This window comes from Cervus elaphus, chromosome 24, assembly GCF_910594005.1.
Source record: "Cervus elaphus chromosome 24, mCerEla1.1, whole genome shotgun sequence".
Lineage (NCBI taxonomy): Eukaryota > Metazoa > Chordata > Mammalia > Artiodactyla > Cervidae > Cervus > Cervus elaphus.
The window spans coordinates 48586887-48609061 of NC_057838.1; the positions used below are offsets into that span (position 1 = coordinate 48586887).

General features: G+C 44.0%; 1 protein-coding gene across 4 annotated transcripts in view; it reads left to right on the forward strand.

Moving 5' to 3' along the window:
* PRICKLE2 (prickle planar cell polarity protein 2) overlaps positions 1-22175 on the forward strand; it is a 338377-nt gene that overhangs the window by 198052 nt on the left and 118150 nt on the right. The window contains exon 1 of one of the 4 annotated variants that reach the window (XM_043885879.1): positions 14686-15874. The exons of the other annotated variants lie outside the window; for them this stretch is intronic. The gene's annotated coding sequence lies outside the window, so the exon portion shown is untranslated. Of the gene's footprint in view, positions 1-14685; positions 15875-22175 lie in introns of those variants that run through there. 4 annotated transcript variants of the gene reach the window in all.

The following is a 22175-nucleotide window of genomic DNA, read 5'->3' on the forward strand; positions in this document are numbered from 1 at the left end:
TTGGGAGATAGCCAAACCCTTCTCCTTACAGGGTGTTAGCTTAACGGCTGCAGCAGCAGAGTTGAATAGCTGTAGAGTCAGGGACGATAGGGTTGTCAGAACCTCCCACACCTTCTACTTGGCCCCTTATAGACAGAGTTTCCTGACCTCTGGTGTAGACTTAATTAAACCCTCATGTGGGCCAGTCGCCATGTCCAGACATATAGCCTGCCGTCTTGGACCCTCAGAGGCCCCTCTTACCCTTGCTCACCCCTTCTTCTTTTTGTGAGAGTTGGATTATGAAGGAAGCTGAGTGCCGAAGAATTGATGCCTTTGAACAATGGTGGTGTTGGAGAAGACTCTTGAGAGTCCCTTGGACTGCAAGGAGATCCGACCAGTCCATCCTAAAGGAAATCAATCCTGAATATTCATTGGAAGGACTGATGCTGAAGCTGAAACTCCAATACTTTGGCCACCTGATGCGAAGAATTGACTCATTGGAAAAGACTCTGATGCTGGGAAAGATTGAAAGCAGGAGGAGAAGGGGACAACAGAGGATGAGACGGTTGGATGGCATCACCAGCTCAATGGACATGAGTTTTTTGAGTAAGCTTCAGGAGTTGGTGATGGACAGGGAGGCCTGGCGTGCTGCAGTCCATGGGGTCGCAAAGAGTTGGACAGGACTGAGCAACTGAACTGAACTGAGCAGTTCCTAGCAATCACTTAGACCCCTGGATCTCATACTTACAGCCCACTTTCAGACTCCTTTGGAGGACTAGGAAACACTGGGATGATCAGGCTGCATCTCCAGATTCAGCAGGTCTGGGTAGGGACTGAGACTATTCTGGGTCCACGAGTTCCCTGGGGAAGCTGGTACTTCTAGTCTGAGGTCACACTTTGAGAACCAAGAATTCAGGCATGCCATGCTGTTGGGGAGGGCACAGTACTCCTGGTCTTGAAGCAGGAGATGGAGTTGACCAAGGGAGATGAATGAAATCTGTAGAACCCCTAAGAAAGATTCACTGAGCATCTGCATGGCCCAGACAGGGATGGGACAAGTTCTTTGGAGTCTCAGAGTTTTGGAGTTGCTCTGTTTCCTCAATTAGAAGAGCATCCCTTGAAATTCATCCAGACCCAGCTCCCTTAGCCTGAAAAGAGGCTCTAACTGTATGCAAAGTGTTCAGTACAGGCAGACCTGGTTTGATTGCACTTTGTTGGGCTTAGCAGATACTGTGTTCCTTACAAAGTGAAGATTTGTGGGTACCCTGCCTTGCGCAAGTCTGTAATTTTTCCAACAGCATTTGCTCATTTCAGGTCTCTGTGTGTGGCAATTCTCGCAATATTTCAGGCTTTTTCATTGTTATTACATCTGTTAAGGTGATCTGTGATCAGTGATCTTTGATGTTACTGTTAAAGGGTTAGGATTCACTAAAGATGCGGATAATGGGTAGCATTTTTTGCAATAAGTATTTTGAAGGTATATGCCTTTTTTTAGACTTAGTAGTAGTAGTAGTAGACTTAGTCGATTACAGTGTAGTGTGTGAACATAACTGTGCACTGAGAGACCAAAACAGTCACGTGACTTGCTTTGTTAGGACATTCACTTTACTGCAGTAGTCTGGAATGGAGCCTGCAGCACTGTGAAGAGAGGCTGCAGCTCACTAATCCAGTGTTCGTGACATCCATGAGGAGCACAGGAACTTGTCCATTAGTTCTGGAGTACCTTGTTTCTCCAGCCGCTCCCGTTGACCTGTCACTTTCTTAGTGGTATCATTGCATGCCCCCATCCCTGGCCACACCCAGGGCCCATTATATTTAGATCATCCCAAACTTAGGAGGCATAGAATGAGAAGAATTAGATGAAGGCTGGAAGTTACTAGTGATTTTGATTTCAACAAGCTTCAGTTTCTTTATCTGTGGTAAAGGACTATTGATATAACTGAAGGATTGTCAGGAGGATTCAGTGAGATGATGTGTGTGTGGGGTGTAGGAAGTGTTCCCTATAAATCTGGCTTATAAATCGTCTCTCCACTAATGCTGAGAGCCGTCACCTCGGACATCCCAAAGGACTACCAGCCTTTGGAGTGTCTGTGAGTACCACCAGGTACCTTTGTTTCGGCTTTGCCAGAGCATCCCTCCAAGAGGGATCCCTGTTTTCTCAGGGCAGCTGTCTCCGTCTAATCACTGACTGACCCTGACCTTCTTTCATTCTTCGTGTTTCTGATTGCCAGTAATACAGCTCTCCTCCTTGCCACTAGCTGAACCCCTCTTCTCTGCAGCCCTCTGCATGGGCTCCCAGCAGCCCTTCCTTCCACAACTGCCTCAGCTGTGAGGAGCTGAGCACCAAAGACTCTGCCAAGCCTCAGCCCCAGCAGGGCTCCGTGCGTGCCATTTAAGGGAAGAGGAATGTGGCTCCTGCCAGATGAGTCAGGGGCTGCTACCGCAGAGCGGGGGTGCTAAATAATTCACCACAGCAGCCTGCTCTGACATCCATCTGGGCCTGTCCCCCTGTGACCCTGGAGACGCCCCAGCAGGGTTCCTGCTTGCACTGGTGTCTCGAGAGCAGGCAGAATAAACAAAGCAGCAGGCAGACCGCCCTGGCTGTCAGGGGCTCTGTGGCCTCCGAGTCAGGGAAGAAGGCAGGCGGGCTGGGGGACGGGCGGGCCTGACCGAGGGTGCTGACGGCCACGCCAGGCAGAGGCTTGGGATGGTGCCTCACTGTCCTGACTCTAGCACATTTGCACTCAGACTCCGTTAATGATTTTTAAGAACCTGCTCTCTGCTTGGTAATTTTGCCTGTATTATCTCATATAATCCAGAAAGTTCCATGAGGCAACAGCTATCAGATGAAGCTCATGAGAAAAAGTGACTTGTCCCATTTCAAACGGCTAGTAATAAGGTGCAGAGTCAGGGTTTGACCTTGGACATACCCCGCCTATCACATCGAGGTTCCTGGCCATCAGGGATATTTCTTTCTCCTCCAGACAGTGGTTCTCCTGGAGTTCCGACTCCCACATGTTCGGCCAGACATTCATTTCTCTGAAGTGACGCAGGTTATGGTGGATAAGTAAAGCTCTACCATTCCTCGTTTTGGCTGGAAATTCGAGTTCAGGTGTAGTTTGTTTGTTTGTTTGTTTTTGTAGTTTGAACTTAGCGTTGGCTTGGTCCTCTGCTGGCTGGGAGATGGTGTTCACAGTTGAGGGCCTTGTCCCATGAACTTCCTCCCTGAGAGAATGTGAGGGTCTTCGGGCAAGATTCCCAGGTTCTCCTCCAGGGCCTCATTGAGCCTGGAGAATAGTGGAGGAATGGAAGCACAGGCCTAGAGGAGTAGAATGATGAATTGGAACAGAACCAGATGCTGGTGAGGCTTTTTCTCAGCCCAGCATGTCAGGAAGACTTAGTTCTGCAACTCTAAGAAGGTAATTTTGCATAATACATCACACGAACAATCTCCCTTCCTAGCCACTCTCATTAAATGCATGGTTCACCTCAGTGTGATAGCTGGGCAGGTCTCTGATTTCTGTTTTACAGTTGATAATATTAGTACCTAACACTTACCGAGTGTTCCTGGTGTGTCTGAAGCAGTGCAAAATGCCTTGCAAAGATTGTTTGAACTCCTATAACAAGAAAAGAGATTACAATCAGTTCTCACCATTTATTCACATTTTTCCAAGAAGTCTTCTAAAGAACAGAGAGTTTAAGTAATTTCCCAGTGGCATATAGACCACAAGAGCCAGAGCCCAGAATCAAACACAGACTTCCTGATTCCATTTCCAGGACTAGTCCCATTATAGTAGGACCTTCTTTCAAACCAAGATAAATTAGATGCCCTTTATAGCGAGCTATTTATAGATGTTAAAGAATATTTAAGATGAAAAGGAGCAGGGGTGGAATCCAGCACAGAGGGTTGAGAGATATGCATGCCACATCTATACTTCTCATCCTTTTGTCTCCATCAATCATCTGCCTGACAACAGTCACAGGTGTGACAGTCTCCCAGGGCTGTGATCAGCTTCTGAGGAAATTGCAAAAAAAGAAAAAGAAAGAAAAATGTTATATGGAAATATAAGACTGTGGTTATCCATAATTGTCACAACCATGAATGAATCATCAGTTGTGGCAATTTACGGTCGGCCATGGCATGGCTCAGTGGTAAAGAATCCACCTGCCAATGCAGGAGATGTGTATTTGATCCCTGGTTGGGGGAAATTCCCTGGAGGAGGACATGGCAATCCACTCCAGTGTTTTTACTTGGGAAATCCCATGACATAGCAGCCTGGCAGGCTACAGCCCATGGGATTGCAAAGAGTTGGACATGGCTGAGTGACTGAACAACAACAGCATGATGTGCATAGTACAGGCTGCTGACCATGGGTATTCCATTCATTCAACCTGTATTTACTGAAGGCCTACTATGTGCCAGGCACTGTTCCAGACTCTGATGTTAGGGCACTGAGCAAAAATGACAAAACTCTGTCTCCACCCCGCCCCCACCCCCCCCCACCCCACTGCAGCATGGAGCTCACATTCTAGGGCTTGGTAGGGAATCAGACTCTATAGCAACATACACAAGTAAAACGTGTAGTGATTTCAGAGTGTTAAGTGCTGGAAATTATCTTCAAAATGGCAGTGTGAGGAGTATGGCAGACCCTTTAAATTGATCAGAGAAATGGTTGTTAGACTGCTGTAAATTATTTGTTTTTAAAAAAACACAGAAAAACAAGCATTTATGGTTTTGAAAAACTGTTCCAAGTGTAGGCAGCAAACGGAGAAACAACTATTCAAGAAAATCTACTAAATCTTGGTAAGAACAGAGAGTATGTGGCATTTGAGCCTTGATCCTTTCATGTCCCTTGTTCTCCCCACCACAGATCAGTGTGATGGAAACTCTGCTCTGAAAATAATGCAGCCAGGAAGGTGGGACTCCATCTCCCCTAGGTTCCAGTGAGAAGGAAAACCTCAAAAACTGGCAGCACCCTGCTCCTGCACAGGAGCCCTGCTTTAGTCAGATCAGATTGTGGAGCAATTTATGCCTCTGGGTATTGTTGAAGACAACAGAACAGTCAGAGAGCAGTTAGTGGAGGCTAATAACTGGGTGTGATACCAGGTGCTCAGGGCGACTGTGCTCATGCCCTCTGAGGAGCAACGTCACAGGCTGCACACTGCAGGGAAACAGACTTCACTCAACTTGACTAGCCAGTCATTAGACAAATAAGCAAACAGCAACAAGGTCCTGGAAAAAGGAAGAGGGAGTCAGTGTTCAGAGTTGCTCCAGTGTATTATCTAAAATGTTCAGCTCTCAAAAACATACCATGAGTCATCCAAAGAAACATAAAGTGATCCATAGACAGGAGAAAAAGAAGGCAAAAGAAACTGTCTGTGAAGGGATGTAAATGCCAGATTTACCAAAGACTTCAAAGCAGCTATTAAAATATGTTCAAAGAACTATAAGAAACTATCTAAAGAATTAAAGACAAGCATGGTTTCAGTGTCTCATCAGAGAATATCAGTAAAGAGGAGTTTTAAAAGAATTATTTTTAAAATGGAAATTTTAAAGAGTATAATAACAGAAATGAAAAATTCAGTAGCAGATTTAATGCGGAGAAAGAAAGAATCTGCAAACTTGAAGATGAATCAGTGAAAAGATTATTCTGTCTGCAGAGTAGGGAGAAAAAGAAGAAAAGAATGAGGAGGGGGAAGCAGAATCTTGGAGAAATGTGACATACCTTTAAGTATACTGACATATGCATAATGGAACCAGATAAAGGAGCGAACAGAGAAACAATTATTTCAAGAAATAATAGTGGAAAGCTTCCCCAAATCTGATGCAAAAATATTAGTCCATACATCCAGGAAGCTAATGCACTCCAAGTAAATAAATCAAAAGACAGCCTCACTGATACACATCTTAGTAAAAATATTGAAAAGCAAAGAGAAAATCTTGAAAGCAATAAGAAAAAAAACCAGCCAGTCACATTCAGGGGAATCCCAGTAGGATTAACAGCTTATTTTGCAATCTTGACAAAGACACTAGTAATAGTTCCTAAAAAGGTTAAACAGAGTTACCTACCACATGACCCAGCAACTCCATTCCTAAATACATACCCAAGAAAAATGAAAACATAATCACAAAAACTTGGACACAAATGTTCATGATAGTATTATTGATACTGGTCGGGAAGTAGAAACATCCCAATGTCCATCAGTTGATGAATGGATGAATAAAATGTATGTTCATACAATGGAATATGATTCATTCATAGAAAAGGAATGAGGCTCTGATCTAAGCTGCAACATGGATGAACCTTGAAAATATCACACTAAATGAAAGGTTATAAAAGGTCACATATTATATGATTCCATTTATATGAAATGTTCAGAATAGTTAAATTACTAGAGACAGAAGGTAGATTAGTGTTTTCTTTGGGCTAGAACAGTGGGGGCAAATGAGGAGTGATACTGCTTGCCAAGAGGTTTCTTTCATGGTTGGTGGAAAATCTAGAATTATATTCTGATAAGCGTTGCACAACTCTGGGAATATACTAAAACTTATTGAACTGTGTGCTTTAAATGAGTGAACTCTGTGGTTTATAAATTATCTCAATTAAAAAATTGCTTTTAAGATTGCTAAGTGCTATAGAGAAACATTAAGCAAGGAAAAGGTTTGGTAGTATTAGGAAGGTGGGAGGGGGGACAGTCACCAGTAGAATGGGGAGCCCTCACTGAGGTGACATTTTTAAGACTTGAAAAGACAAGAGATGGGCTAGGCTACCATCTGCAAGAACATTTCAGGCAGAGGGATGAGGAAGTGCAAAGACCGCTAGGCAGGCATATGCCTGGTATGTTTGGGGACTGGTGTTTGAATGACAACAGGGCGGGGACTAGCCAGAGGTGGTGTCAGAGCAATCATGGGGCAGAGATCTCAGGGGACTCATTCTGAAATGAGCAGCATTGATGGGTTTTGAGTGGAAGTGTAACATGCTTTCATGTTTGTTTTCAGAGAAACACTGTGGTCACGGTTTTGTGAATAGACTGAAAGGGGCAAAAGTAGAGGGGAGGGTGATGGTGGTTTGCATCTCCATCCAGGAGAAAGGTGGTAGTGGCTGGCAGCAGGGTGAGAAGAGTGGAAGTGGTGGAGTGATGTTACATTCTGCCTATGTTTTGAAGGTCGAGCCATCAGGACTAGTCAAAGGTTATAAAATAATTGAGTTTCAGGGGTCAGATAGTAAATATATCAGGCTTTGCTGGCCAGATAGTCTCTGTTGCAAATACTCAGTTCTGTGGAAGCATGAATGTAGCTGTAGATGATAAATAAAAATGAATGGGTAACATTATGTTCCGATCAAATGCTGTTTGCAAAAACATGAAACGTCCACTTGGCTAGTGGGTTGCGGTTTGCCAACTCGTGGATGAGGTGTCAAGGGCAAGAGGAAGAACAGAGTGAAGGGTGACTCGAAGGTGTTTTTACTAGGAAAGGTGCAGTTGCCATTAACTGAGATAGTGAGTACTGCAGATGGGCAGATTTGCTGGTGAGGGAGGAGGGTGGTATTAAGAACTGAGATCTGGACTTGTTAAATGTGAGAGGCCTTTTAGACATCCAAGTGTAGATGTGACATTGGCAGGTGGATCCATAAGCCTTGTGTTCGTGGAATAAGCATGGCTTGGAGTTGGCCGTGGAGGTGGTATTTAAGATCCTGGAGCAGATGAGAGAAGTGAATGTAGATAAAAAAGAGAAGAGGTCTCAGGACTGAGCCCTGAGGTAATCCAGTGTTCAGCTGTCAGGGAGGTGAGGAAGAACAGCTGAGGGTAGGAGTAAAACCGGGAGACTGTGACATCCTGGAAGCTTAACTGAGCAAGTCAGAGAGGTTCACTCTATCTTTTCCTTTCCCACTCACAAAATCGTGTTGGAATGCACATAAGCGGAGAGATGTCCTTACAGGAATAATCCGAAATTCCCTCTTATCTCTAGAGGAGAAAAATCATTGTCAAACTTTATATTCATTCGGCAAAAGTTCATTAGCTGTCAGGCCACTGGCCACTCTACTGGGGGCCCGGAATAAAATGGTGAGCCAGAAAAGTCAGGTCCCTGCTCTCAGAGATGTACAGTCTAGCTAGAGAGAGACACTAATGAAGTTATCATTAACATTGAATGTGGATGGACCAGAACTACATCCACAGTTGTAGAATCTATGTAACAGGACACGGGTTCTAATGGAAAGGACACACATGTAAGACAGCAGTACTGTGAGTTTTGTGCAGAGGAGTTCCTCTAATCTGGATGACCAGGGAACCGTCTACATTTTTTGTCTGTTTTTAATAGTAAGTTAATCCCAATGTATTGACCCTTATTGGGACACACCTGCTCTTTGAAAGGTTGGCTGAGAACCTTTGAATTAGAGGAAGAAATATGAACTTGGTAATCAGACCCAGGACCAAATCTTAGTTGTGGGTCCTTGTGTCATCCTTTTATCCCCTTTGAACCTCAGTGTCCTCATCTGTACAATAGAGGATAATCATAGCTCTGATCTGGGATCAAATGAGAGACTGTGCAAAACACCTGAGTTATAAATCCTTCCCAGTCCTTGCGAAAAACAGTATGTCAGTTTACACATCTATGACACTCTGTGTCCAGGATAATTTTCCTGAGACAGATCTCTGTTGCCAGTTTGGTATTTTATAAGGCAGAGTCATTTTTCCGTCTTTTCCAGGACATCCTCCATTTTTCCAGAATTCTCTTCCAAAAGAAGGAAACAGGAGCTTGAGTGCCTGCATTTAGAAAGTGCTGGAAAACTGAAGCACCCTTGTACAATTCTTGGTTGTTCTCCTGGTCCTTTACACAGAGAAAATTCAATTTCTTATTCTGCTGTTAAATGAAAATTAGTAGTTACAAAAAGCTGCTGTAATAAGTGCAGCTTTCTTTATCTAAAACAAAAGTCATGTTTGCTAGCACACACTGTCACTTTAACAGTATTTTCATGGAAATGTGTGATGGTAAGCATGTTTAAATCATTGACGCAGTTTTTAATCTTTTGGGGGAAGGGAGCAGTCTTTCATTTTGATTTGCCCACGCTTGCTTGTCCATATTTCTCCTTTTAATTAATGTAATTAAAAGAGGATAAAAGGCTATGTTGAAATTTTGTGTATTAGATTATTAGGATCAAGAATAATTAAAATGTATGAAATGTGGCTGATTCCTGTGTGGTAGAAAAAAAAAAGGAAGGCCTCTTTCTTTTTTGGATTTAAAGTGTGTCAGGTTATTTTTCACAAGATGCAGAAATGTGTCTATGGTCTGAGACGCATTTATGATGATGGAATCTTATATAAATTGGTGAGAAAAAAGGGGTGCTATCGAGGGGAGTAATTCTTACCTTTATCATGAACAATTTTATCATTTACGTCTGCATTTCTTATTCTTGCTCCCTTCTGTGAAAACCCAGTGGGAAATAATAATATATCCTGTTATATTGTTATATGTGAGGTGCTTTACAAAGTCCTTCATATAAAGTAACTCATCTCTCTCCATTTTATAGATTAAGAAACTGAAACTTAGAAAAGGTGATTGGTTGTTAATTTCCAAGGTCATGCAGCTAGGAGGTAATAGAGTTGGATTTAGATTCAGGTCTTTTTGTTGGGCTCTTTGAAGGACAATGCCTGCAGCCTGTTGGAGGAGGCAGCTTATTATAAGTCTGAATTGGAAAAGTAGTTAGAATCTCTTGAGGAGAATCTGTTTCAGGTATTTCTATTTTATGAAGGCAGTTCCACCTTTGGGTGCCTTGTTTGTGTTTACCTGCAGTAGAGAAATTCCTCAAGTTGCTTTTATTTTCTGTATGCTTACATGGGTTATATGTTGTTGCTTGGAAATTAATAAAAATCTAAAATATTTTGTTTTCTCCCTGTTGGGGCAAAACAGATGCAGTTTTGATCTCTAGTATTCATTTAGGACTATTATCATTTCTTTGATGTTAAACATACTTTTAATAAGATGATGTGGATTTAGGAGATTGTGTTATTTTTTTTTTTTAGATGAATTTACGTGGCAACAATAAAATTTGACAGCTGTGGTGGGCATTCGTAGGACTCCTCATGATCTGTTCTTTTCCTCTTTTTTCTGGGTATACAAGTCCCAGTCCCTCTGCAGTTGGGTGAGGTCATAGAACTGGTTTGACCAATGGAAATGATGTAATTCACCTCCAAGCTGAGGCACCTAAAAGCATCTCCAATTCTCTCTTCTTCTGTTGCTGCAACCTAGAAATTATGTGTTGAGATCACAGATACACAGGAAAGAAGCAGACTGGATCTCCGAGTCACTGCTTGGAATGGAGGTGCCTGGAGAGGCTCTGGGCCTCCAACCAACTTTGTCTGAGTGAGAAATCAGTTTTCTTTGTGTTAAGTAACTGAGATCTATGATTGTTACTGCATAATAGCCTAGCCTATCCCAACTAATGTAACAATTTTTGGTCAACCTCCTCTTCTTCATTTTGAAATATTTACTGGATTTTGAAATCTAAATGTCAGAGAACCAATCTTGAGTAGATTATTTAAAGCTATATAAAACAATCTCTCTTTATATTATATATGTGTCTATATATGTGTATATATAACACTATACATATACATACTATAAAGTTTTAAAAAACATAGTCTTTAAAAATATATAATAAAATATCTACTTAAAATTTATAATCTAAATACATTTTATATATGAAATTATATAACTTGTAAGTTTTAAAGAATAATAAAATATATATTATATACTTAAAGTTTATAATATAAATAAGCTTTATATATGAAGTTATATAAATTACAAGTTATAGAAGTTTTAAGTAATATATTCTTTTAAAATACATAATGTAATATATTTATGGTATGTGTATATATATTAGGTATGCATTCATACCTTTTTTCATAAAATTAAACTTAATGAATTTAAGACCTTTATTTGAGAAGTGTTTTGAAACTTGGTAATATCCCTTATAGTAGTTAAGATTTCACAATTTCAGGGCCAGAGGTACTAGTGTAAACTAGCCAGGTCCAGGGCTGTCTTGATCTCTGTAAAGTGTTCCTAAGAGCAAAGACACTGCCGTTGTTCCGAGTGACCCAGGCCAGTTCATATCATCCTCAGATTCAAGCGTCTTCCTTAGGCCCAAGTGAAATTCCTCTTTAGTTCATTGAAAATCCATTCCTTCTTATTTTACACCTATGGAGATGGAGATAAAAAATTGTTCATTATGACTATCCTCATTAAAGCCCTTCATCTCAGAGGCCACAGCCCTTGTCATCACTTACCCTTCTCTTCCGCGAGATAACCAGCCGTGATTCGATTACCCTTTCCCCATAATCCTCTAACAAGATTTTGACTAATGCTGGTGGAATGGAAAGATGATTTGATTTTCTCGCGTGTGTGAAGCGGCCTCTTTGTCATAACCTGCCAGTGTCCTGTCGGTGCTGCTGCGGCACCTTGTACTTCGCAGGGGAGTGTGTTTCTTCTGCTCCGTGAGAGCACTTTTCCCTCATATCTGTACCCTTGCCCCATCTGCAACACCCTCTACCAGCTAAAATTTGACCATGACACTTTTAGCACTCTTTTCATTTCGGACTTCTGGATTTTGTGTCATGCTTATTAGTAAGACCTTTCCCCTATAACCTTGGTTTTTCATCCCCCTCACCCCCCCTCAATTTTTTTTTTGACCTTCATGATTCTTCTTGATTCCTGATGACTTCAGCCTCAATCAACCTTGGCTTCCTTGTCTCTCTCCCTGTATACTATATGCAATTATGGTCATTTGTGTAAAAATAATCCTGCGCTATCTCAGTAGACGGTACTGAAGGTCTCATGTGTGTTGCCAGTTCTCCCCTCCCCCACCCCCACGAAGTTCGCTGTCGTGGACCTGCAGTTTTACTCTGTTGTGTCAAAACAGGATGAGCTTCATCCCTATTTACCAGGCCTCTAAATTCCCAAAGTAGTTGTTGCCTCACCTTGTCCAATTCCTAATGGCATATTTTCCAAAAATCCGGAATATAATAATATTCTTCGGGATGGAAATAATTGTCACAAGGAATTATCGGCCCCTGTGTTGTGATTTCAGCCATCTTTTGCAAGGGTGATGCGCAGCTCTCCGGCGCCCCACCTCTGAGCTGCACTCGCTGAGCACACCCTGTCAAAGGGACGTTGGCCACGTGATTTTGCACCACCACCCCCTCCTGACTGCAATCAGACCTTTAAGAACTCTGCACTCTCCTATCATAACATGCATCACACTCTACTCTAATTGCTTGCTTAATTGTCTTCCCCTCTGATTTCTTGGCTTTTTAGAGGCAGAGCCCAGGTCTGTCTTGGTCATCATGATGTCCCTACGGCCTCGCACACTGTCTGACAAACAGGAGCTCATTTAATAAGCGGATGGTCCATGAATGAATGGATGAAGGACCCAGTGCTTGCCAGAAACACAGTTGTCTCTCTCTGTTGTGTAGATTCAGAGGAAGGAGACCCCTGGGGCTTTGTGGTCATTTTCCCTGCTTTCTTCCCAGTTTCATAGCAATTGAAAAGTATCTGTGTTGCTTCATGGAGGAAAACTGTGTCAGCAGCTCACTTAGGTGAAACTTTTGAGTGGTGCCCTAGGAATGGTGAAGATTTGGCTGTTTTCTGTTTACCCACTTTCTCCTGCCTTTTGAAGTTTGGTCATTAACTAGTAGTGCCAAAATGAATAGTAACTAAAGGGTCATCACTTCCACGACCAACAGCTAACATTTATTGAATGTTTGCTGGGTGCTGGGTCCAGTGCTAAGGACTTCACGCTGAGGATTATTTGCTCCTCAAAAGAGTTCTGCAAGCATAAGCCCCTCTTGTTTTAGATAAGAACATAAGGTCTCCAATCAGACAGTTAGCAAATGTTAGAGCCAAAGTCTGACCACAGGCACTGCATTCCAGACCCCTTGTCACACCCTCCCCTCTTATGAAATGGATGGTCACGTGCCAGATTTATTCCAAGTGAAGATAAGTCACTTTTCATGCTTTCTGCTGTGCATTCCTCTTCATTGCTTCCCTGTCCATCACTTGTGAATTGCTTCTCATGATTCTCCTATGATCTTGACAATAATAAGTACATCAGAGAGGCTCATCTTCAGATGAAGAAACTGGAGCACAGAAAGTTGAAGCGACTTGCCCATGATCACACTGGAGTAGGGCGTCACTGCTTCCATTTGGCCATTGGTGGCCCCAGGCTGGCTTATTTGATAATCTTCTTGAAGGATATTGAGATGTGGGGGAAACATTTGCTTCCCCACGTCCTCTGAGTTCTGTGTGATGGAGACCTGAAGCAGAGGATGAGTCACTGGCTTGTATTCAGTTTCTATTAGTAAAAAGTTTTTCCAGGTCCCACAATTTTCACCATGAAAGGTCTTCTGTGAAGCAGAGAGAAGCAGTTTGAAAGAAGTTATTAAGCATTATTAATACAATTATGTATAACAAAAGACACAATTTAACTTCCCCATACCCGACAAAGAGATTCATTTGAAGCTTCAGGAACTCCAGCTGAAAGGGCAGAGCTCATGGGGGTGGGTTCTCCAGGCAGGGAAGTGGAGAGTGTGGGCAAGGAGCTGTGCTGGCTGCTTTGTCCTCAGGGACACTTCTGCAGTATGGAATACACCTCTCCCCAGCCTCTCCCTCACCTCTACCTGAGGACCCCACAGTGCATCCTCATTGCAGGCACAGAGTCCAGCATACTGCCTAGACAGCACTGAAAGAACAATTGATTTTAAACAGTAAAAGAGGACTACGGATATACTCAGAGAAGAGATACAATGGCCAGCCCAGTGGAAGGAAAAGCTTAGTGCATTTTTTTGGTTTGTATTTCACCCAAAATATCAGAAATAACTGTTACTTACTGCTGTGCTTGGTCGCTCAGTCATGTCCATCTCCTTGCAAGCCCTGGACTAGACCCTGCCAGGCTTCTCTGTCCGTGGGATTTTTCAGGCAAGAATATGGAAGTGAGTTGCCATTTCCTTCTCCATATTTAGACTTCCCTGGTCGCTCAGCTGGTAAAGAATCCACCTGCAATGCAGGAGACCCTGGTTCGATTCCTGTGCTGGGAAATCCCCTGGAGAAGGGAACAGCTACCCATTCATGTAGTCTTGCCTGGAGAATTCCATGGACAAAGGAGCCTGGCAGGCTACAGTCCATGGGGTCACAAAGAGTCGGACACGACGGAGAGACTCACTTTACTTCTCCATATTTACTGTTGCTGGTAATTGTGTTAGTCCTCATCACATTTCCACTCCGTATTTTTACTTTATTGCATTAGAGCAAACACATACCTATACCTAGTTCCTAGAACAGCTCATGGCACAGAGTAGGTACTCAGAAAATATTTATTGAATTAAAAGGATGGTACAGATGAAGAAACTGTAGACCCTAAGGGTGGAAATGCCCTGCCCAGGGTCATATCTCTAGCAGAAAGCAAAGTCAGGATTTAAACCCAGGGCTATCCAATAGTATAAAGTTCTTTCTTCCTGACTGTTTAGATAGGCCTCTTTGTTGGTACAAAAAGATGGAGATTGAAGACCCAAAGGTCTTAACAGAGCTGTAGACTGAGGTCCAGGAAATGTGCGTTCTGGCCCATCCTTGCTGGAATCCCCCTGTGGCCCTGGAAAAGCTGCTTCTCCATTCAGAACCTGAGTTTCCTAATGTGAAAAGTGAAGAGATGAAAGTTGTGCTGTCTAAGGTTCCAGCGGCCCTCAGAAGTGTCTGGGAAGCTTTCTGGTTTGTCATCTCTTATGCTCACTTGGCGCTGGGGTCAGGCTTGACAGAGTGGCCAGTTCAACAGCCAAGCACTTAAGGAAAGCAATCATTTGTGTTTTATCGCAAGGTGCACAAACATTCAAGGATGACATAGCCCCAAGTCAGAAATTTCCCTGAAATGAAAGTTGGAGAGAGAAAAGAAAGAAAAAGAAAGTAGAGACAATTGGGGGGTGGGGGAGAGCTCTGATTGCAACCTGCGTTGATGCAGCACATAATCTGAAACAGGCGCTCAGGTTCCTAACTGTGACCAGATCTGATCCCTGGCACATAAGAGCAAAGCCTTTAAAAAACAAAACAAAACCAAAAAAAGGTGTGCATCTTTAAAGCCTCTCTTCTCCTATGTGCTATTTTTGTACCCCTTTGGAGGTTGTGTCGCTGGGGCGTTTGCATCCAGCAAAGGCTTTCTTCCTCCTTCCTGGCTTGGGGATTATTGATTTGGAAGGCGAGGTTAATTTACATGTAAATAAATCTCAGCGCTGGGCAGAGGGGACGGGACATCCAGATGCCATGACTGACTTGCTGACGTCACGGCTTCATTAGCATGCGGAGGATGCGAGCACTGCAACAGCGACTTCGGCACCACCAGCAGCTCCGCCGACAGTTATTAGTATTTCTCGGCGGAGCTGCACAGTTCCTGGTTCTGTGTCTTGAGCTCCGCGACCAGCTGACTGGTTGCCCCCGGGTCTGGCTCAGGATCAGCTGGTGACGCTGAAGCTGGGGTCTGTGACTTCCTGCAGATTGTCGTGAAGAAAGGGAGTTCATATGAAACTGGGGTTCTCGGGAAGGCGAACGGATCCGAAGGGAGAGAAGAAGTCACACTTTTTCCCCTGCCTGGTGGATCCCAGGAGGGTCTGAATCCAGCAGTGCTGTTTCCGTGAGCGAAGGCAGAGCAGCGCGGGCTCCGAGCCTCCTGCTGCTGGCCTCAGGAAGGGTCCTGATTTGGAGAAGGGTTTCCAGAAAAAGATGCTTTGGCTGCCTGCCGTCCTGCTTGCCTTCTTAGGAGCCAGACCCAGGGGAAAAGTGAACTGGGGCAATTGACAAGCTCAGAGGGTCTGGCGGAAGCTTCTATCTAGACTGGGAATTTCACTCTCCCTTGAGGTAGGTAAGAAATTTGTTGGAATTCACGAATTGAACAACAGTGTATTTTCTAGGAAGGATGAGAAGGCTAGATCTAGAGGCTTTGCATGGGGGGTGGGCAGGACATCGGGGCTCTGTTATCTTGGTGGCGAGGCTGTTTTCTGTGGTCCTCTGGCACGTCTGCCCTTATGCTTATTGGAAAGCTCAATTGCACAGTGACATTTCACAGTTCTAGGGAGTCCTGAAGAATCACTTAAGTCGTACTGCTTTAGAGGCAGCTTTTCTGTAAAAGAAGTGCAGCTGTCCTTAAAAAAAAAAAATACTTAAAAGGGGAGAGGGTTTAAAAACCAAGCACACTTCTGCCTGCGTGCTTGCATTTTGGCTCAGGATGTCAGAAACCATTAGAGGCTCTGGGAGATGAAGACTTAGGTGAGACTTCCAGGCGAAGAAATGGCGCTGGAATTATTTAGGTTTAATTTTAGCCAGTGCTTTCAGATTAGAAATGGTGACAGAGCTCCAGAATATGACCGCACAGCCCAGCTGAAACACATGACTCGGTGTGTTCTCTACATTGGGTTTCTTGGCGGAGTGTTCACGGTGAGCTCTCCTCAGCTCTCGGTTTCCCCAAAGCCAATCACAGCATCCCTCATCTGCCATGAAGGTCTTGGTGATGAAAGACAGATTTTTATTCCTTTTTTTCTTCTTTTTTTGTTATGTGGTCTTAGAATATGCTGAGGTCTGATGGGGCTTTTTATGAGCCATAAATAATCCGGGCTGGGCCAGATCACAGGGGGATAAGTGGTCTGTACCAGCTGTGATGCCATCCACGGGTCCAGGCGTGGCTCTTGTATAACTTCCGCACGTATGCGATTTCCCCGGAGAGTTCTGCCTCTAGCCAGTGCATCCATGGCCAGTCGGGGGAGGGCTCCAGTGTGCTGTGACTCTGTAGACAAGGCCTGTCTTGTACCAGAGCTGCAACTTGCAAGGCTGCAATTTGCTTTGCTCGAATATCTCTTCCCAGAGAGTATTTTAAACCATCTCAGGGAGACTTAAACTAAATGAAGCAGCCTGGCCTCCTTGCTGGAGGCTGAATTGGCTACTCTAATCCCGTTTCCCAGAAGGCTTCCTGGCTGCTGATGGCTTTCACAGATGGGTCAGGATGAGTGTCCCCATGGGCCCCAGAGCAAGTCACAACTTTAACAGAATTACTGTATTTTGGAAATTTGGATTTTAATGCCTCCTTGAGTGCTTGTAAAGGTTTTGACTTTCCGTCAAATGCTCTTTCCCCTTGAAAATTCTTTTTTTTTTTTAATGTGAAAATTAAAACATGTTGGCTTCATCAGACATTACAGCCTGTAAACAATCGTGGGGCCACCAGAAATGGTAAAATAGCATTGTTTGAAATGGCAGGTTTGTAAAGGTTCACCATGCAATGTGGGGGGTGGGGAGAGAAATATTGGAAGGAAGGTGCATTCATGGAAGCTTGAGGAATGAACAGGGAATTTCGCAGTTAGGCAGTAGGGTATGATGTTTATCATCAAGGACTCAGACTCTGGATTCAGAAAGAGGTGAAAATACTTGAGCTACCTTTCTGCATATTGTTTTCTGCTTGTATAATGAGAAGAGCGGTAGAGCCAACAGGCAGGTGTAAGGATGAGGTGACATACGGAAGCACCTGGCACAGTGCTAGGTACATAGTAAATGTCCAGTAAAAGTTAGTGTTGTTACTGTTGTCGTTGTTACCTTTTTATCGTTATTTTAAGTGTAGTTGCTAAAAAAAAAAAAAGACAACCCACTGAAAAGGCAATATGCTCACATCCATTTGGGTGCAGAGAGGTTCAGCCGGCAGCAAAGCTGCCATCTTCAATCACTGTAATGTCCCAAACCACTCCCACTCAAAGCCACTTCCCACCCTACTGACTGAGTTGACATAATAAAGTGTATTATCTGTCTGCTGTATTTTGCAGATAGAAGTGACCTGATGCGATGATGAAAATCATCTAGCGTCAGCTGGGGCTCAGGCACCCTTAAGGAAGTTCTCTTGTTTGACTGCCGATAAGTCTCATGTGGACCATTGCAGGATCCAAATCAGAATGTATGCACTTCTGGATTTCTGTGCATATTTCTTTTCTGATCCAACATTGCATGTGTAGGAGGCCTGCCTTTTCTTTCTTCTTTCTGTGTGATGCAGACACTAAGCATCAAAGGGAGGCCTTTGAATACGTTCTTCACCTGATGAATGGCTCCTTGGAAGTTCCACAGCTTCATTTATGCCATCATATTGGTGATGTTAGCTTATGGGTCGGCTGTTAAGGGAAAAGAATGGTACTCCCTTCCCTACCTGCCTGTGACCCAGGCTTCTGCCCTTGACTTGTGTCGATATACACCATCCATCTTTCCTAGATTTTTGCCCTTCCTCTGTCCTGCTGGCAAGCGTACTTCAGTCATGCATCTTGATAACTGTTTCTCCCTGGTCCTTCAGCATCTTTGTTTTAAACATAGATGAACTGGAACTCCAGTGCAGAGGTCTGAAGGACAACTTAGAAGTGACTCCTTTACAGTCAGAGGAGTCTGGCTTGAAGGTCTTTCTGCAGAAACTCAGACTCCGGAATTGATCACTCCGGGCTGTAATAAAGTTGTGTCTTGCATAGAAAATCATAGTTCTCCCTTAATGATGGCCTCCCTCCGTGCCTCCTGATTGTATGTGTGATCTTAGGAGAGTAGCTTGAGCTTGCTGAACTTTGATTTCCTCATATAAAACTTAGGCATAAATTTCCCTGACTCACTGGGACTCATGGGCTTGCCGGGGAATGGGGGCAGCACTGCTTTTGCCCAGTTCTGGCTCCTGTGAGGTACTCAACTTGCCTTCCTTCTGGGGCTGATGACTTTGACATTTCCCATTGAATCCGAACCTGTGAACCCCAGGGAGCAGTAGTTTTCATACTCATTCGACAGAGGAGACTGAAGGCCAGAGAGGGAACATCACTTACCCTCAGTGACACAGCTGGTGACCAGCCCTGGTACCCAGTCTAGTGCTGCTGCTACTACACGTGGATTGCAAAGGCTCTGAGTCTGAGCAGGGCTTTTGGTCTCCCTTCTGTACTGCTGGTCTTGAATTAACAGAAACCTCTTTCTTTAGAAGCCAGAAACATGGTCTTCTTTCTTCTCTGTTGTTTTCAAACACCCAAGAGTGCAAATACTCTGTCCATCAGACAGTAACGCTAGGTGGCATTTGGGTAAGGGCTTTTCTTTTGTGCTTGAAGACCTACTAAAACCTTTCTCTATTCATACCCTCCTTGATTGTCATGCTTATAATAGGTCATTGCTGGTGACCATGAACTATTGCCAATTAAGAAGCTGGAGGTCTAGGCATTGGCAAAATTGTTTCCCTCATTTATGCTCTTGGCTGACATTTGCCACTTCGCTCTTTTCCCCATCTGAAAAGATTGTTCATGAAATGTTCTCATTCTTATACAGTGTCTATGTGTGTGTGTAGGATGTGTGTGGGGGTCGTGCTGGTGGGGGGGGGGGTGGTTTGGGTGTATTTGAATGAAGCAGGGGAGAAAATGCTGGATAAGATGACATTGAGATTCCAGCATCATGAGTCTCCGACCGTCTCCACTGGGGACCTGGCTAGTTGATTTTGGAGACTTGGCTTTCTTGTTTCTTTGGCATGCTGTTTGAACAGTTCTTTGTTCAGAGTCTGAAATCCAGAAGCAATCTTCTTCCATTATTTCCCTGGGGACAAGGCAGAGGGAGAAAGAAGGTGGAGGGAAAGAAAAAAGGCGGATTTGGGGGGGGCTGCTGCTTGTGAAGACAGAGATTAGAGAGATTGGATGAAGGAGTCAGGAGGAAGGGAGAGCAGGAAGCAGCTGGGAGAATGTCAGAGCAGTCTCCAAACCACCATGAAGGTGCTAAGCCAAAGTTCCCTTCGGGTGACGTCACAGCGCAGAAGACAAGCACCTGTGTCATACTTCAGTTAGAAATGCCTGTCCCCGTCTGTCCTACAGAATCCGTGCTCACTCTCTGTCGTGTCCAACACATTGGACTGTACTTCATCGGGCTCCTCCATCCATGGGATTTTTTTAGGCAAAAAAACGAGTGGCTTGCCATTTCCTCCCCCAGGGGATCTTCCCCACCCAGGGCTTGAACCCGAATCTGCTGCATTTCCTGCCTTGCAGCTGAGTTCTTTACCACTGAGCCATGGGGGAAGCCCACAGAATCTGTAAACAACCATTTACCATGTTAGATTCTAAAACCCTATATGAGGCTCAGCACAGCAAGTGTTTTCCACCAGAGCACCATGGCCTATTTTTAAAAGTGCATTTATTCAAGAGAGCACATTTTTGAGTACCATACGAGCCAGCCAGCCTCCTTGGTGGGTGTGTAGCCTGTACTTCAGCACATATTTGGTTGTAAAGTCCGTCAGGATCAAGTCAGCTGAACTGAAGACTCAAGTTTCATGAGAGCTGACATGGAAGAAGAAGCACAACACTGCCCGGAGCACAGAATCCAGAAGCATCACTGGTTGGAAGTGGAGACCTCAGGGGAGTCAGGACTGCTGGCCTTGTTGGGGAAAGTGTAACCAGAGTCTTGGTCACTCGGGACAGTGGGATGACCTCTAGGAAGAATGAATAGTGGTGATTTCTGATACGCCCTGTTCTTCCTGGTTCTGGCATTTGTTCATAAACCATCTTGGGGCACTGGAAGGAACACAGCGTCTTTCCCCTGGGATGTGAGGTAGAGATGGAGCCAGGGTGGGGCACCTTCCGCAGTCAGCGCTGTGCCTGTCTCACAGTAGGTGGGGACTTGAGTTGTCTCCATTCCTCTTGCACTGGAAGTACCATTGACTTCAGCTCCCCCACTCCTTCTCGGTTTTTAAATATCAAACCTTACAAGTAGGATCCAGCCCCATCCAGGGTTAAAAGTAACTGGGACAAGAATTCTTAGCATTTCATTTCAGCTGGGCAGGGTGCCATTTTTCCAGCTCTCTTCTTGGCATCCATTCATCAGTTTTGAGTCCTCAGAGATTCTCGTTGATGAAAGTTCCAGGACTCAACTGAGAAACAGCTGTACTTTCTGTGGTCACCGGGTCAGATATTTTTCAGGGTAGCTGTTAGTATATATGTCAGGGTATATTATGGGTGTCTACGTGTCTGAAATAGTTTTGTGTTTGTGTGAATGTAAGGCAAAGGTGGTAGGTATCATAGCTTGAACACTTACCATATTCTAGTTGATGTGAAGGATGGTTTCCATACCTTGTTAATTCTTGCAGCAGTTACACAGCTAGATATTATTAGCTCCATTTAGTAAGGGAGAAACCAAGACTCCAAGAAGTTAAGTAACTTGCCCTACTTTATGCAGAGAAGAAAGAATAAAGCTGGAATTCAAACCCAGGATGGTCATCGTCCAAAGCCTGAATGATGTCCACCATTCTGGGTCTCCTTACACTTTTTACCATAAAGTATTATGAATGTTTTTTCTTTGCCTTTTAAATCTTCTATCTGTGGAACCCTAACATGAGGAATATCTCATTATGTAGCCATTGATTGGTTGATTTTTTTTTAATTGGAATATCATTGTTTTCCAGTGTATTATTTTCGCTGTACAATGAAGAGACTCAGCTATATGTACACATACATCCCCTCCCTCTTGGACCTTTCTCCCATCCCACCCCTCTCCGTCATCACAGAGCACAGAGCTGAGCTTCCTGTGCTGTATAGTAGCTTTCCCCTGGCTAGCTGTTTTACACATGTACTGTATCTATGTCAGTCCTACTCTGCCAACTTGTCCCACTCTCCCTTTCCCCACTGTGTCCACATGTCCATTCTCTATGCCTGTGTCTGTTTCCAGGGTAAGAATAGAGATGCTATGTCTGCGTCTACCCTGGAAATAGATCCATCTGTACCATTTTTCTAGATTTCAGGAATCCTTTTGCTTGATCTTTTGATAAAATTGGCAATACCCAAGAGACTGTATGAGGCACAAAACAGAATAGAGTGACTTCTTCATCACCAGCTCTGAATGTGGCCTTTAGAATGGAAGTGTGAGGTTTGTTGGAAAGTTGGTAAGACACACTCTGATGAGGAGTAAAAGCTCTGTGCAAATGGAAGCAGCCCTTCTGTTGGACTAAATGGAGTGTGGGCAGATCTGCTGCGAGCCTAGTTGAGTCCAAAGAGAAAGGCCAGGCTTGTGGGCTTTTGATCCCCCCATCATGAGCACTTCAGGTCCTAAGTAAAATGTGTGTTTCCCCTTTCTGAGCCTCAGTTCTTCTCTCCCTAAAATAAAGGCCCTGGATTAGGTGATCTCTAAATTGTCTTCT